Source organism: Musca autumnalis, unplaced genomic scaffold (genome assembly GCF_047663935.1).
Source record: "Musca autumnalis isolate F117 unplaced genomic scaffold, ASM4766393v1 scaffold_3, whole genome shotgun sequence".
Lineage (NCBI taxonomy): Eukaryota > Metazoa > Arthropoda > Insecta > Diptera > Muscidae > Musca > Musca autumnalis.
In genome coordinates this window covers 215,886,564-215,904,443 of record NW_027411866.1, presented here as the reverse complement: position 1 = coordinate 215,904,443, position 17,880 = coordinate 215,886,564, and the positions used below count along the sequence as shown (strand labels likewise).

Sequence of the window (17,880 nt, the reverse complement as noted above, 5' to 3'; positions counted from 1 at the left end):
TTCCTTATGTTGTGGTGGGTTCTTGTGGCTTTTTGTTTGTCTTTGTTGTCAGCCAATGCAGCAAACCATGTATTGCGTTCATCAATGATTGCAATATTATACGCCACATTTATATCCAAGTTATGCGAAAAGTGTATATGAGAAGTATATGCACTCAAATCAAAAATTTCTGGGCTGGTTTTCTGTATTGACAATACTTTTTGTAAACAAAATTAGATTATGATAGTTCCTACAATCGGTATTGTTAACGACTTTAACAATATTGCGGAAATTCGAAAGTTGTTTTTGTTTTCTATGTTTGGAACAAAAGATGGTATTTTTGGATTTGGATTACAATGTTTGAACAAAACAAATACATTTTTGGAACCAAAACATATATTTTTGTTCCAACAAAAGCGAAAAATATTTTTTCTCTGCGTGTACTTGACAATCCATTGATTTTTGATTGGAAAAATACTATTACTACATTCCCAACAAATCCCTCAATTTTTATGAATGTAACATATGGCATATTTAACCCACATAGCGCCGAGAATTTTCTGCGTGAAAAGTTAAAATTTTACATGAAAATAACATTTTGAGACTTTTTAAACATTTTTAATAAAAAACTTTTCTCTTAAACGTATAGTTATCCTGCACTCGAGCCTTGTTTTAAAAGTGATGAAAACATTGATGGGTAATATAGGTGTATTCTTACATGCCAATCCCTTTGTTTTTTATTGAGAAAATACTCTTAATATATTCTTTTCGAATCCCTAAATTTATATGGGTGCAACAATAATGATTAAATTTTTATGAGTTATATTTTTCATCAAAAGTCGATTTTTTTAAATTGTTGCGTTTTAAGCGGGGTACACACGATCAGTTTTGATTGTCAGTTTTGCTCAAATAATCGGTTGCTTGCCAGTGTGGCCGTTCACTTTTGTCAGTCATCAGGCAACCACAAAATATTTTGTGGTTGCTAGACGATTGGGCAGTTATCGTTAATTTGGGCCAAATGCGTGGAAATGCGGTGTTTAAAAACATTTTAAGCATCTCTGGTGTAAACACAATTTCATCTATAAACATTGCTGGGGCAAGTACTTATAGTACGTTTACATATGAATATGAAATCCAGTTTGGATTTCAATTAACAATTCAAATGCGTATACCACAAATAAATCCTCATCGTAAATCCAGTGGATTTTATTTGATATGCAATTGAAAGTTGACATCCACTGGATGTCTTGAATGTAAACGTAATATTAGGGTCTTACGTCCTGTTTACATTATTAGCTTTTTGGTGAGTTAACCCTCTTTATGAGAATTTATTTGACAGATACGAAAATAGAATTAACATTTGAAATCTAGTGGATTTATTAAATCCAGTTACATGTAAACGTACCATTACTTTACTTTTGTTGTTTCATCTTCCCAATTAATGTCAAATGTTGTTTTAATTTTATGAGAGATTGACACTGGCGGTCAAATATTAAGGGACGCTCTTCTTTGACGCACATTCTTTGAGCATCTGTCAAAGGGGACACACTTTACGCAACAACTTTGCTATAAAACTTTCCCCATTTTCACAGAATTTCATGATGAGACCTAATAATTATTACCACTCGTCATTTGTGGTTTGCGTCTTACTTTAAGTAACACCCTTGTGAGATGCAGTAAGAAGAAGAGCCCTTTTTTACATTAAAGCTTTTCTTTATATGGATTTATTTGACGTATACGCTATGGAGTAGGCTTTTGAAATTCAGTGGATTTATTAAATCCAGTTATATGTTGATATATTAAATCCAGTTACATGTAAACGTACCATTACTTTACTTTTGTTGCTTCAAATGTTCAAATGTTGTTTTAATTTTATGAGAGACAAATACTGTTTACATTTACGAAATCCGCTCGATTTCATGTGTCAATTCCTTTCCGTATACGTCAAATGAAAACTCATCTGAAATCGATTGGATTTCATTTGACGTTTGAGCAACGGAATTGACAGTTGAAATCGAGTGGATTTCGTAAATGTAAACATAGTAAAAAACAACAGCTGCATTGAGATTGACACTGGCGGTCAAACATTAAAGGCCGCGGCACATGCGGTCCATGGTGAGACGCGTTGCACGTTGAAAACAACAACCATATGAAAAATGTGTAAGTGATACCAAGTTTGTTCTTGAAGTTTTCATGTGGTTGTTGTAACGCGATGCTCAACGCGCCGTATGTGCAAATGCCTTAAGGGACGCTCTTCATTGACGCGCTTTCTTTGAGCATCTGTCAAAGGGGACACACTTTACGCAACAACTTTACTATAAAACTTTCCCCATTTTTACAGAACTTCCTGATGAGACCTAATAATTATTACCACTCGTAATTTGTGGTTTACGTCTTAGTTTAAGTAACACCCTCGTATGATTCAGTAAGAAGAAGAGCTCGTGTTTACATTAAAGCTTTTCTTTATATGGATTTATCTGACGTATAAGCTATGGAATTGATTTTTGAAATCCAGTGGATTTAATTAATCCAGTTATATTTAAACATGCTATTAATATATGTACTTTTGTTATTTTCATCTGCCCAATTAATGTCAAATGTTAGTTTACTTTTACGAGAGCCAAAAGCAGCAGCTGTATTGACAATGTGACACTGCCGGTCAAACATTAAGGGTCGCGGCGCTTCTCTTGATCATCTGTCACAGGGGACACACTTTACGCAACAATTTGAAATTACAGCTGTTATAGTTGGAAATAGGTTTGTTCCATCACAGTCAAGTGGAGCATAACACACTTAACATTCAAGTACCTATTCGTTGTTGGTAAGAAGATGTGTGACTCAATCTCAAGTGTCAGAACATCTGTAAACTATAAAGAAATTAGTGGAATTTATTTTGTTTCGAGGCAACAATGATCTAAATTCGCAAAGTACATAATTCTACACATTTTTAGCACATTTCTTTAGCGTGTGACTTTGTTGTTGCATAAAAACAAATGCCTAGTGGAGTAGCTATGTATGTACATACCACGGTGTGGGTGTGTTCGAACCCATAATTCTAATTACACCTGACTTTATTTGATTTTGCCCCGTTTTTGTTGTTAAGCACATTTAGGTTTTATTGTTTTTGTTGTTATACGCACAATCCATATCTGTTTTTCTATGTCAATAACAGTTATGAGAGTTTAACCAAAACAATTACATCGATATGTATAGTGAGACAAAAGTTATAGAGCGAAAACACGTTTTTAGAGTACATACTTTATGTTTTGTATAACTCTGTTCACATGCAGACATTGTGAGAGCCAAGCGGCAAACCACAGTCAAACCTCTCTATAAAGTTGTTATTGGGAACAAAACATTAAAGCTAAATTAACGTCTAACATATTTAATAAAGCTTGCATAATGTAAAGCTTTCTTCCAGAACTAAAAAGTTTTTACAATTTTTACGACTTTTACACATTTTACCCGAAAAACCGTTCCCGTACACAAAAAAGTGGTAAAATGTCCACTTCTCTTTAAAAAAAGGCGCTGAATTACGCTCTCTTTAAAAACTTTTACTCGACAAATTTGAGCGTGTAAAAATAGTAAAATGGTTGCCGGCGATTGATTGGCGGGTACGCCGACTTTGACGTTTACTCCAGTTTTTTTATTTATTTTTTTTGACGTATTTTCCATTTTTTCTTTCCCGAACCAAGGCACATTGAATAATGCTTGGTTTACATTTACGAAATCCACTCGATTTCAACTGTCAAATCCATAGGTTAAACGTTTGAGTTATGGAATTGACAGTTGAAATCGAGTGGATTTCGTAAATGTAAACTTAGCATAAGATAGCCCATTCACGCCAGCTGATTGAACATGAAATGTCAAAAAAGTTGTTTTAAGCAGCATACAACAACAATACTTCATACTAAAACATAACAAATGTTGACATTTAAAGTGTACAACAAGAGGGTTTTGTTGTTGCTATTTGTCGAATCGGCTACCTTATTCAATGTGCCTTGTTCCCGAACTATTGCCAAAAACTTTTGTGTGAGAACATTTTTTTACATTTCTCTCTTTTACGAGTACGGGAACAAAGCTTAAGTTGTCATATCCATAGAATATCCATCAAATAAATGGCCAATTTTGTTTTATAAAACGTTTTGTTATAGAGAATTATTTGTCATGGAGACGTTCGTTATAGCAAAGTTCAACTGTGCATACATTTTGAAGACAATGTCAAAAACATGTGATTAACGATTGTTACTGAAATGTATCTCTCATCGATGATTTCTCAGCAGGTAGTGACAACGTAAAGTAGACGTAATGTCTTTGGCTTTGTCTTTTGTCGTCATAAGTTTTGTGTGTGTGAATATTGTGGTGAAAACTTGGTTTTTTTGCAACCAACAACTACACCTGTTTACACACACACACACTACTAACACATGTAAACAACTTTTATGATTTTTTTTGTCAGGCTTTGTTCTTGTTGATATGTAACAACATTATTTTTCGTTATGTGGAGAACAGTTGGATCGGAGGCAGTTGTTTTTTGGCTGACGTTAGCAAACTCACGTTTTCGACTTCATTTTCATTTCAGGCGACTAGTTATCATGTCATATTAACAAAAAAAAAATTGATGGATTGTCATCAAATGTCTCAGCGAGTACCTTAAAATGTAAGAATTTTATTTGAACAAAATGGAAGGGAGACTTTTAATACGTTTACATATTTAAAACTCACTGGAATTTAATAAATTCACTGTGTTTCAAATGACAATTACCTTGCGTATACGTCAAATAAATCCTCATAAGTTAAAGTTGAATAAGTTCTATACGATTTCTCCTAATTCAACATAATATCGCCTCCAGTTTCATACCTACATACTATACACTCTATTTCCTCCCTTTCTTCACCTCCTTCAAGACCGTTATTCATTTTCGCTAGTTCCTGAGAAATTATCGAAACCAAAAAAATTCCTGAGACTTCTTTTCTGTGTATTTATGCCTTTATTTCTTTTTCTTTTTTGTTATCAGAGAAGAAAAAAATGGAATGTAAATAAAGATTTATGCAAATAATTCCACAATATCGTATGAACGAATGAATTAATGAATGGATGGACAAACGATCGAATGGCCGCCGGCCGATCCAGTCAAGCAACCCAGTAGAGTAGTATGAATAATGTTTCATATTTCTCATCCGGCGGAAGTTCACATACGCACCACAAATGTGTGCCAAGAGATTTTTCTGTGTCGTTATTTAAAACAAAACATTAAAAATAATTCCATTTCTAAAGAAATAGGTACCTATATTTTTCTATGGTATTCATGATATCAGCTGTTTTCTTGTTTCTGTTGTTTTGTTGTTATTGTTAACCACTTTCATAAGAAATGACCCATGAGACGCAAAACATGAGGGGAACAGTAGTTGGCAAATTAAATAGCAGCAACCTTGGGAAATTTCATAATTTTCTTTGCAGGATAAATGATAGTTTTCTGTTGAAATTGTAATCTAGTGCTATGTAAACGTACTGTTGCAAATGTAAACTTGCAAATACTTTTTACTTGCGAAGATATCGAACAGGTCTATAGTATATTTAAATTTAAATTCAATAGTCGCAAAATTACAAAAAGCCGATTTCTTGGAAATCCATATGCCAAAATTACACTTTATAAGCGTGGAATGACAGATAACAGATAATACTATAACAAAAATGCAAAAACCCCGAGTTTTATGTCAATTTTTGCAACCATTTTTTGTGGAGTTTGAACGACCGCTGGCTTTAAGTGGGGTTCCATATTGTCACCATCATATTGCTTTATAATTTAAAAAACTGTTGCTACATATTCCAGCCCCAACTGTATTATATGATTGACTTCACTATTATTTATTTTGTTTTAGAACTATTTTTTTTTTTGCTTTTTCTTTTTTGTGTAATCTTTGTTGTTTTCAGGCATTTGTGATGAATTAAACAAGAAATAATAGTGACATATTTTGTTGGACAAAAGGGTTGACACAGTGGTGGCTGCAGCCGCAAGAAGTCTATTGTGTTTGTAGAACAATGGTGAAAAAATCTCCTCTCCAGAAAATTTGTTGGTTTGTTTGCTGCTGCTACTATTGATGGTAAATGACCTTAAACAAAATTGTATTTAGGTATTTATATTCTCGAGTTTTTTTTTCAGCAAAATATGTAAATTAATAGAAAAAATATTTCGTCATAATATGAAAAATGTATAAAAATAGATTTAAAAATGTTTTAGAGAGCTTAATAAAAATATATTTTTAACATTCATATCTAGAATAGGGATAACTAATTCGAAAATCTCAAATTTGTTTACTATATACAGTAAGGCCATGTTTATATTATAGCCTTTTGCAGGCTTAACCTTCTTAATGAGGATTTATTTGAAGTATACGCAAAGGAATTGACATTTGAATCCCAGTGGGTTTGTTAAATCCGGTTATATATAAACGTACTATAAGATAGGAATATTTTTTCAGCAAAATATATAAAAAAATAGAAATAAAAACATTTCGTCATAAAAGATAAATTTATACAAATAGATAAAAAAATGAGTTATACCCTATTCAGACGGCAACGTTAATTTGCATTAAAATGTGCATTAAATTTTACCCTGATATACGGCAGTTTCTGCATTTATGAATCAGCTGACTGTTGGTTAACATGTATTTTGTTGTTGTTTGCACTGCAAATTTTTGGTTGTACTGCTTTATTATTTTGCACTGCAATATACATTCCTTATTACTCAGTGCAAATTAATAGAATGTTGCTACAGTATTGCCATATTAAAATTAGTAAATGCGGTTTAAATTCAGTTCTATTTTAAAAGGTGCTTAAAAAGTTTCAAAAATATAATTTTCATATAAAAGTTTCCTTGCAAAAAAAATCTCGGTGCGAAGTAGGTTAATAGGAATTTTGTATTTATTTTAATCTCCCCTGTCTTAGAGTACGTTTACACTGGCATTTATTAGGATGATAATGACTCTATATTGATTTGGTTGAAGATGTGTCCAGGTCCACACTAGGGAGATTTCATTGAAAAAATTTCATGAAATTATGGGTCTCTAGATCGAGTTCCATAGTAAAGCAATATCATGAAATTGCTGCTAAGGACACCTAATTTTATGCATTTTTTTCAATGAAATCACTCTAGTGTGGACCGGGAATTAAGTCCGCTGCCACACGACAATAGTTTAAGTATGGAACTCGATCTAAGAACCCTTATATAATGAATTTTTTCAATGAAATCACTCCAGTGTGGACCGGGACTTAAGTCCGCTGCCACGCGGCAATAGTTTCATGCAATTAGGTGTTCTTAGATCGAGTTGCATACAAGAGTAATTGTATGAAATTGCTGTAGTGAGGAACTCCATCTAATAACGGATAGTTTCATAAACCGTTTGTCATGTGGCAGGGGGCTTATCATCATAATAGGGGTAAGTGTAAAATAATTTGTCATATTCCCATATTTCTTAATTTTTTGGTGTCCTTCTTTGGCCTAATAACTTTTTATTAAAAAAAAAAAACAAACTAATGCTTGGTTTACATTTACGAAATCCAATCGATTTCAACTGTCAATTCCTTTGCGTATACGTCAAATGAAATCTCATGGGAAATCCATTTCCATTAATTTGACGTTTAAGCAATGGAATTGACAGTTGAAATCGAGTGGATTTCGTAAATGTAAACCAAGCATTAGTTTGTTTTTTAATGTAAACTTACTATAATGTCGCTTTTTATTTTTAAATTTTGGCAACCCTTTAGCCACCAACTCAATTGTGGTATGCTGTGTGTGTGGGGTGTGGGCGAGGTGGTGGTGTTGTGGTGAATAAAGGCGTTTTATAATCAATAAAAAAGATAATCACATGAACAAAACAAAATATTTACAATACATTGGAGGAGGGATGTGAGAAATATTTGACTTATGAATTTTTTGGAGAATTTTTTCTCCTACTCTTTTGCTGCTGCTGCTGCTGCTCTTGTGTCTATCTTTATTTTTGCCTATGACTGATAAACTCAATGAGATTGGTAGTGGGGGGTGCGGGGGGTCTATTGCTTTTTGTTGATGACAGGTTTTTTTTAGACAACACGATTATTTAGGCAGTTAATCAGTCAGCCAGCTAGCCAGCCATCACAGCCAATCACAATGTTAATGAACTTGAAATTTTTGTTGGATTTTTTTTTTGGCTTTTGTTTTCATTTATGTTTCAAATTGAAAAAGGTAATTCAAAAAAATTTTAATGGGGAATTTTAAATAGTTTCTGTTTCTATTTTTTTACTATTTAAAATGAAAAAGATAAAACAAATTAAATGGCACGACATACATGCATACCTACATATGTAGCAGTACGTTTAGACTGACTATGCTTGATTTAGCAAACCCTGTGGATTTAAGTTGTCATTTTCATACAATATACCTGTGTCAAATAAATGGGGATAATGCACTTAATCATCGTATAAGTGTATAGTCTAATGCAATGTTCGAATTGTAGTGAAATTATTTTCAATCAAAGAGCCAAGGGATTGGCATGTAATAATACATCTATATTACCCTTCAAAGTTTTCGAATACCCGATTTAAACACTGTGATTTTGCATCCCTGTGTCTCAACATGTATCTCATTCTTCATTATAAAAATTACTTTATTTTACCGTTATAACCATCAAACATGCTACATACTGCTGCGTAAACTCACCTCTTTTAATTCCTTTTTGTTTTTTTAAATAAAGTAAAATTTCCAAAAAAGAAAAAACTGGCGTAAAATTCTGCAAAGAAACGGACAATAAAGAAAACAAAACAAAAATTATAATCAATCAATATTGGTGGTGGTATTGTTGTTATTGTTATTTAATTTTGTTGTTGTATGTGTTCAAGATCATGTGTCGCAGAGCAAACAAAAAACTCAAACCATGAATTAAAGAAGAAATACCTAATATTAAAAAAGGTGTATTTTTCAGTAGAGATAGCGAGAGAGCATTAAATGTGAAATACACCAAAATCACTTTATCCGATGTGCACACCGGTATTACCTCTACCTTTATATTTGTCTTTGTTTTTTTCTTTATAACATCACCACATAACAGGTGGACATCAATGAGTTTGGATCTCACCTGGAAGAAAATTGCATTATGCTCTTTTCTTGGGAGAAATGTAAATAATAAAAGAAAACAAAAGTGTGAGAGTAATTTGCCATAAATGAGAGGGATAATTTATGGAGTATGCTTTTAACAAACATCGGCTGTGTTACAATTGGAAGAAAAGAAAACAAGAAAAGAAATCTTCTTTTCATCAACACCTGGCGTGCTGTCTTTTCTTCTTCATTTGGCTGTTTATTAATTTCATTACTTTTGTGTGTTACACTATTCCAGTTATTAATGCCTTATAGTGGTGGCCACTGCCGCCGTCAACATATTTGTGACACCATTGTAATGTTAGCCGTCGTCGTCGTTATCGACGCCGTTACTTCCGTTGCTTCAGGTGTTTTTCCCAGCCAAATTTGCCGAGTAATGTATGAGATTAAGAGAGAAAGAGAAGAATATTTTGCCCCCTTTAGAAATAGGCTGCTATTATTGTTGTTCCTCTGAGGAGGTATGAAATAATTCCATTATCAAAAAAAAAAAAAAAAAAAAAACAATTAAAACAAAAGCAACTTCGCAATAGCAGAAAATACAAACAACTACGACACCCATCCATGTGAATAATTAGGGGATAGATGTTTGGTTTTAGGGTTATTAAACTTGTTTTGTTGGTGGTGTTTATTATTACACTGTGCAACACTGAAAATGCAAACAAGTTCTAATGGGCATTTTCTTGAAGTACATACTGAGACCATAAGGTCTTCTTATAGAAGACTATAACGTCTTCTTATAAAAGACCATGAGGTCTTCTGATAGAAGACCATGAGGTCTTCTTATAGAAGACCATGAGGTCTTCTTATAGAAGACCATTCGGTCTTCTTATAGAAGACCATAAGGTCTTTCTTATAGAAGACCATAAGGTCTTTCTTATAGAAGACTATAAGGTCTTCTTATAGAAGACCATAAGGTCTTCTTATAGAAGACCATAAGGTCTTCTTATAGAAGACCATTCGGTCTTTCTTATAGAAGACCATAAGGTCTTCTTATAGAGGACTATGAGGTGTTCTTATAGAAGACCATGAGGTCTTCTTATAGAAGACCATGAGGACTTCTTATACAAGACTATGAGGTGTTCTTATAGAAGACCATGAGGTCTTTCTTACAGAAGACCATAAGGTCTTCTTATAGAAGACCATAAGGTCTTCTTATAGAAGACCATGAGGTCTTCTTATAGAAGACTATAATGTCTTCTTATAGAAGACTATAAGGTCTTTCTTATAGAAGACCATAAGGTCTTTTTATAGAAGACCATGAGGTCTTCTTATAGAAGACTATGAGGTGTTCTTATACAAGACTATGAGGTGTTCTTATAGAAGACCATGAGGTGTTCTTATAGAAGGCCATAAGGTCTTTCTTATAGAAGACCATAAGGTCTTTCTTATAGAAGACCATAAGGTCTTCTTATAGAAGACCATGAGGTCTTCTTATACAAGACCATGAGGTGTTCTTATAGAAGACCATGAGGTCTTCTTATAGATGACCATGAGGTCTTTTTATAGAAGACCATGAGGTCTTCTTGTAGAAGAACATGAGGTGTTCTTATAGAAGACCATGAGGTCTTTCTTATAGAAGACCATAAGGTCTTCTTATAGAAGACCATGAGGTGTTCTTATAGAAGACCATGAGGTATTCTTATAGAAGACTATGAGGTATTCTTATAGAAGACCATGAGGTCTTCTTATAGAAGACCATGAGGTCTTCTTATAGAAGACCATAAGGTCTTTCTTATAGAAGAGGTCTTCTTATAGAAGACCATGAGGTCTTTTTATAGAAGACCATGTGGTCTTCTTATAGAACACCATGAGGTCTTCTTATAGAAGACCATGAGGTCTTCTTATAAAAGACCATGAGGTCTTCTTATAGAAGACCATAAGGTCTTCTTATAGAAGACCATGAGGTCTTCTCATAGAAGACCATGAGGTCTTCTCATAGAAGACCATGAGGTCTTCTCATAGAAGACCATGAGGTCTTCTTATAGAAGACCATGAGGTCTTCTTATAGAAGACCATGAGGTCTTCTTATAGAAGACCATGAGGTCTTCTTATAGAAGACCATAAGGTCTTCTTATAGTAGACTATAAGGTCTTCTTAAGGAAGACCATAAGGTATTCTTACAGAAGACCATAAGGTCTTCTTATAGAAGACCATAAGGTCTCCTTATAGAAGACCATTCGGTCTTCTTATAAGAGACAATAAGGTCTTCTTATAGAAGACCATTCGGTCTTCTTATAGAAGACCATTCGGTCTTCTTATAGAGGACCATAAGGTCTATCTTGTAAAAGACCATAAGGTCTTCTTATAGAAGACCATAAGTTCTCCTTATAGAAAACCATAAGTTCTTCTTATAAAAGACCATGAGGTCTTCTTATAGAAGACCATAAGGTCTTCTTATAGAAGACCATGAGGTCTTCTCATAGAAGACCATGAGGTCTTCTCATAGAAGACCATGAGGTCTTCTCATAGAAGACCATGAGGTCTTCTTATAGAAGACCATGAGGTCTTCTTATAGAAGACCATGAGGTCTTCTTATAGAAGACCATAAGGTCTTCTTATAGTAGACTATAAGGTCTTCTTAAGGAAGACCATAAGGTATTCTTACAGAAGACCATAAGGTCTTCTTATAGAAGACCATAAGGTCTCCTTATAGAAGACCATTCGGTCTTCTTATAAGAGACAATAAGGTCTTCTTATAGAAGACCATTCGGTCTTCTTATAGAGGACCATAAGGTCTATCTTGTAAAAGACCATAAGGTCTTCTTATAGAATACCATAAGTTCTCCTTATAGAAAACCATAAGTTCTTCTTATAAAAGACCATGAGGCCTTCTTATAGAAGACCATAAGGTCTTTCTTATAGCAGACCATAAGTTCTTCTTATAGAAGACCATAAGGTCTTATAGAATGGGGACCATTAGATATTCTTATAGAAGAAGGAGGTCAATATGCCTTATGAAGTCTTTTTTATCAACTGTCATCTTATGCCCTCAACCCCTCTCTATCTCTATCCATCCTCTCTCTCCTCTCTCTTTTTTTTCTTCTTCATTCCATTTTTCTAAAGATCAATGAATTCAACATAAAAACGGACACATGTTCAACAAACAAGTACATACACACAGATTCCTTGTTAATTTTGGGGAGCTAATCCTCAGACTCCAACAGCTGTTTCCAACAAAGCATCCTTTTATTGATAGCTCGCAAGTAGAACATGATGATCTCCAGCACTATTCAACCATTCACATCCACTTGGATTATATTGTTGTGCGTTTGTGAAAACTAATACGCACAACAGCTGCTGTTGCTGCTAGCAGGATGTTTGTTAGCCTGTCTGCCTCTCTGTCTGTCTCCCCGAGTACAAATGTCCCCGTTTTGTTCATGGCTATCAAACATGACCTCTCGAATTACAGTTGAACATACTTTTTATGTTTTCTTTTTTTTTTTTATGAAATTTGGATTTCCATAAAAACCCTAAAACGCCATTTGTAAATGCGTGTGAGTCTGTTGTGTGTGTATTGTTAAAAAGGTGGGCCAATGTCCTTTAGATAATATTTTTATACCCAAAAAATAAGGTTATTTAACTTTGCTCTGTATTCTTTTCAAAGTCTACTCTTCATATGCACGCACGAACACAACACACAATTCCAACTCTGTGGTGACTAGATAAGGTGTTGGTTGGTGGCATGTCTCCCCTTCATGGATGCTGTTGACTTGGCTGGCTGGTTGCTGTCGTTTGTGTCTCGTCTATGAGTTTTATTATTAAAAAGACCTAAACCAACAACATGATGGAGGTGGTGGTGGTGTTCGTACGTCTGATGTTATTGTCCAAATTCAAGGTCGTCATTTTTACCATCCATCAACAACAACAACAGCAACAAACAAACGAGCCACACATTGTGATAAATTGTTGCCGATGATGTTGTTGCCATCATTATTGTTGTTCTTGTTGTCGGGGGATGTATGTCTCCTACTTTCCTCCTCCATTCATCTAATTAAATTTCTCTGTTGTTTTGTTTGTTTGTCCCCACAACTTAATCACTCTCACTCTCTATAATGTAAACAGAGTTCAGTCATTCACTCTTTTTCAAACAAACTGTCATTCAATCCTTGAGACGTTTTCTTTTTTTTTCTAAAGATGTCAATGACACCGAGTAGAAATATTTTATCAAAAAAAATGGATAGGAAAAGGGAAAGGAGAAGGAGAAGTAACAAAAATAACGCTATTTATTGTATTATGAAAAGATTAATTGGCTTATTGTGTATTATGGTAGGTAAAAATAAGTGGAAAAAAGAGAGTACAATAACCTTGGCTGGTGGGTTAATTGATTCTACGCATTTTGATGCAATGAATTTTATTTTGAAATTTCTTGGGAATTATGTTAAATAATGATAGACAAATCTTCTAAGGGAGGCATTTTTTTGATAATTAACATCGATAAACCCCAAGGGCAGATGACTTATATAGGCAAAAGTTGGTCTAATTTACGAAATCCACTCGATTTCAACAGTCAATTCCATTGTTTAAACGTCAAATAAAATCCAATGGATTTCGGTTGAGTTTTCATTTGACGTATACGCAAAGGAATTGACAGTTGAAATCGAGTGAATTTCGTAAATGTAAACCAAGCATAAGTATTATATGCTGAATTCGTTCATGAAGAATAGGGCACAATAGATGTTGTTAGAAAAGCAATATTTTGCTTAAGGAGTAAATTATAGTACGTTTGCATATATCCGGATTAAATAAACCCATTAGGTTTCAAATGTCAATTCCATTGCTCATACGTCAAAATAAATCCACATAATCCGGCGATAAGGTCTAATGCAAACGTCGTTTTAGTACAGAAATTTGGTAAGGGCACATTTACATTAGGGCATTTATTGCATTTTATGACATTGACAATCTAGTAAATACCGTGTATGTAAACGCACTATAAAGACATTCGCACAATGCATCTAAACAGGCCATGTAATGACAAATCTACATTGCACCAATTTGTTTGCTGGGTGTGTACTAGGGAATAGGTTACACTAGTCTGACTTTGTATCACCAGCAATAAAGAGGTGATTTTGGATGAAATAAGATTTTTTTATGAAAAAACACGTTGAAAATATCTACGGATGATGCTAAATATGTTCTTGCAAACACCTTTTCGATGATATTAGATCTGTACGATAACCCAAAAATTTGTACAAATTCGTACAAATTTTTACTGAATGCTGTTCGATAACAAAATTATCTAGCAAAAGAGAGCGAGTGGGGAGAAATTTTTGTAGAGTTTTGTGACTGAGAACTTGCAAATTTTTGCTGGGAAAATTTGTCCCGCAAAAATTTGCAAATCTGATCAGCTGACTTTTAATCAGCTGTTCAATGTAAACAACTGGAAATGTAAACATTTTTGTCTAAGAAAATTTCCCATTTTATGATTTTATAGATTTTAATGCGTTGTGGATAGGATTACTGCTTTAAATTAGTCAAATGCAATTTTAAAATTTATGTTTTTGTTCCATTTGGTTTAAAATATCAAAAGCAACAAAAACAATTGCCATACATTTTCGGAAACAGCTGACTTTCTGAATTTTTCTTGCTTGAGAGAGTTCGAGAAAGTAAAATTCATTGAGAGAGGTTGCTGGAACTTGCTGAGTAATTATTGCTGGGAAAGTTATGGTACACACCTATTGATACAAGGGTGTTCTATAATGCATAGGGTACACTAGACTGACTTTGTACCAAATGGAAATTATGTTTTATAGGTAGTACCTTGGCACAATAATACAGCTGATCTTCACACCAGTTGTCAAAATGCGTTATTGTGAATAAAATCAAATACAAAATGTAAACAAGCAATTCACAGTAATGCATTATTGTGAGCAAATTTGACGTTTGACATGATGCGATATAACATCTTCTTATTCCACCATGGGTAGTACCACAGTTTATACAGTTGGACACTAAGCCCACCTGATTGTTGATTGAAATACATTGGATTTCATTTGACGTTTAACCTATGGATTTGACAGTTGAAATCGAGTGGATTTCGTAAATGTAAACCAAGCATTAATACCAGTTGTCAAAATGCGTTATTGTGAACAAAATAACATACAAAATGTAAACAAGCAATTCACACCAATGCATTATTGTGACCAAATTTGACGTTTGGTATGATTTGATGTAACACCTTCTTATTCCACCATGGGTAGTACCACAGCTTATACAGTTAGACACTAAGTCCACCTGATTGTTATGTTTGTAGTCAAAAACATTATTGTGATTTAAAATACAAAGAAACTCAAATCACAATAATATAAAATCTATTATGTTTGTTGTCAAATGTTGTTAACAGAACTCTGAATGGCCGACCTTCTATAGGCATTTGGTAGTACGTTTAAATTATACTGGACTTAGTAAACGTCAAATCGTCGGTGTCCTTTAAATTAATTAAATATTAATTCCACACCTCGGAAACTAGAGCAGATAGGAAACAGCTGACCAGAAATTCAGAAAGAGCATTCACAAAAACCCTAGAAACCACCTATATCTCAAAAAGTCAAACATGGCGTATGGAACACTTATGCATGACACCGACGAAATGAGTCCTCACAAAGGAGGTCACCCGGCAAACAGTTGTAATGTGAGCATCCCATTGGGCCAATATAAAACAGATCCTCTAGACCAACATCCGGCAAAAAGGGGCACACGTGCCCCCAGCAATCGGCGCGTCAATGGAGCGAAAAGCTCTCTTTGCATGCTCGCGAGTAAGGGACTGCGGAATGCTGCTCCACCCTTTATTAAAAAATTACAAATTACTCCAAAACAAATGTAATTTTCTTTTTCCTTTGTTCCACTCCTTTTTTTGTGTTTGTAAAATTCTACCTAACCCATATTCGCACAACATTCATATAAACAAAGAAGAAGAGAAGGAAAACCAAATTAACAAAATGAATATAATGTCGACGAAAATACACAAGAATAGAAGCAAAAAACAACGCAACAGAGAAACATTTCTATGGATTACAACAAAACGGACAAACAAAATAGTAGCTACATTATAACAATTGTTGTTGGGGGGTTGGTCTCCCCCTTCCTAAACTCTCCTATATATTTCTTTGATTTTTATCCAAGAAACGTGAGCGGAAATGCATTATTGTTGTACAAATGTGTGTATGGATGGATGGATAAATGTTTTGTTTTGGGGACAAGCGAGCGAACGCGATCGACCGACATGCATACATAACGTGTTGATAAATACATACATATTTAAATGAATCATATGTTGTGTAGATGATGATACACAACAATTTTTTTTTGTATGGAAAGAAGAATCAGGAATAAAAATAGCCTTCCATTATTGTATCTCATTACAAATTCTCAATACAAAACAATTGTTGTTGATGCCTTTTGTTTAATTCTTCTGATGTAGTGTAGAAGAACAATCTACCAGACAGAGAAATAGAAGAAGGTAGTGTGATGAGAAAGAGGAGAGTAAACGTATGTTTACATGTAACTGGATTTAGTTAGTTCTATGGGTTTCAACTGTCAAACCCATTGGGCATATGTCACGATATTAGCTGTGTCTTTTTAAGTGATATTTTGTAAAATGTTTAAAAAGACACACCTAATATCTAATGGAAAGGAATCGTACCTAGGGATCTCTGTCATGATCCAATAATTGTCTTGAGAAGATGTCTAGGCAGAAAGAAATGACATGTTTTTGAGTTATATGTATAAGAAATATATTGCTTTAAGAGCAAAATAACCATCTAATGACTGTTTTATGAAACCTTAGAAGGATTTAAGAATCATTATAGCTCATTTAGACTAGTCATAAATCCTCGGCTGGTTTTAATAAATCCAGTACAAATCTCATTGCATTTAGATATAAATTTTGGAGGATTTAAATGGCAGTCAGCTGATTTTTGTTCATTTTTCATTCATTTCATAGCACAATTACCAAGGTAGATGCATCAGCCCATCTGATCGAATTTGAAACGTCAAAATAATTTTTTGTAAATTGAATTCGTCTCAAAAACATAAGTCAAATTACAAACTTATGGCCTGTTCCCGTACTTTATAAAGTGGTAAAAGTCGTAAAAGTTGTAAAAGTCGTAAACGATTTTCGTATAAATTTTGTGTACGGGAACGCAAAATGTGTAAAAGTGGTAAAAATTGTAAAAACTTTTTAGTTCTGGAACAGAGCTTTATTGTGTAATACTGAAAATGTTAGCACATTATTCTACTAATGTTAACTAAAGAGCAAATACAGAATTATTTTATCGCATTTTGCCCATCTAAACTAAATAAACGAATTATTTTATCGTTGATGAAATTAACTTTGTACATCAAAACAAATTTAATTTTTCCGCCTTGTTTACAAATGTTTACATTTTAAATTTTAGTGTAGCAATTCACCGATGCATCTACCTTGTTTCTTGTGCCAGCTTGCAACTTTTTGTATTTTCTAGCAACATGTTGCAAAAAACAGGATTGTATACGAGGATTTATGCCAGATTTAAAACAAATCCACTACTCAATAGGAGGATTTATTTTTGTATGGGAAATCTGGTAGATTTTGGCTGGATTTAGCAAATAAAGCCTGATAATGTGCTAAATCCGGCTAATGAAGTCATATCTAAATGGGCTATTAGAATATGATCCTAAAAAACATTCAAACCCACATTTCCGTGAACCAGATGGTTAGTTTGATGCGAATGATTCACATTATATGTAATGGGAAGGAATAATAGCTAGGGATCCCTGTCATGATCCA

The 17,880-nt window shown here is 33.8% G+C and overlaps 1 protein-coding gene across 8 annotated transcripts in view; it reads right to left on the bottom strand.

Moving 5' to 3' along the window:
* The window catches only part of Trf2 (TATA box binding protein-related factor 2), a 67,468-nt gene that overhangs the window by 21,908 nt on the left and 27,680 nt on the right, over positions 1-17,880 (bottom strand). For all 8 annotated transcript variants that reach the window (XM_073976730.1, XM_073976723.1, XM_073976731.1 and 5 more), the window contains exon 3: positions 8,679-8,748. The gene's annotated coding sequence lies outside the window, so the exon portion shown is untranslated. The remainder of the gene's footprint in view (positions 1-8,678; positions 8,749-17,880) is intronic.